Here is a 476-nt window from a genome sequence, read left to right on the forward strand (position 1 = left end):
GGGCGCTCACATCCTTCCCTCCGACGCCCATCTGTCCCTCCGCCACCTCCGCGCCACCTCCCGCACCCGATGGCGTTGTTCCGCGGCAGCAGCAGCACCGGTGGCGGCGCCGCCGACGACGCCCCCGGCGCATGGCCGACGAGCATCGGAGTGCCGGAGACGGAGGAGCTCCACCACTACTGCCTCCTCGTGCCGCCGGGCTGCCGTCTTCCGCGCAACTGGAAGATCGACGCGGAGGGCTTTGCGACGCCGGGTCTCGGCGCGACGAAGGAGGTGCTCCGCAACCACAGCGGCGGCCGGCACAACATCGAAGGCCGAAAGCGGTTTTGGTGCGGGAAGGACTATTGGGAGGTCATGGCGGCCTTCCGCCTTGCCGCGGCCGGCGAGACCCCCGACCTGACGGGCCGCAGCGGCCGTCTTCGCGCACCGCCTCCACCGCACGATCGCCGCAGACGTGGCGGCGGCCACGGTGTGTA

Source organism: Triticum dicoccoides, chromosome 7B (genome assembly GCF_002162155.2).
Source record: "Triticum dicoccoides isolate Atlit2015 ecotype Zavitan chromosome 7B, WEW_v2.0, whole genome shotgun sequence".
NCBI lineage: Eukaryota > Viridiplantae > Streptophyta > Magnoliopsida > Poales > Poaceae > Triticum > Triticum dicoccoides.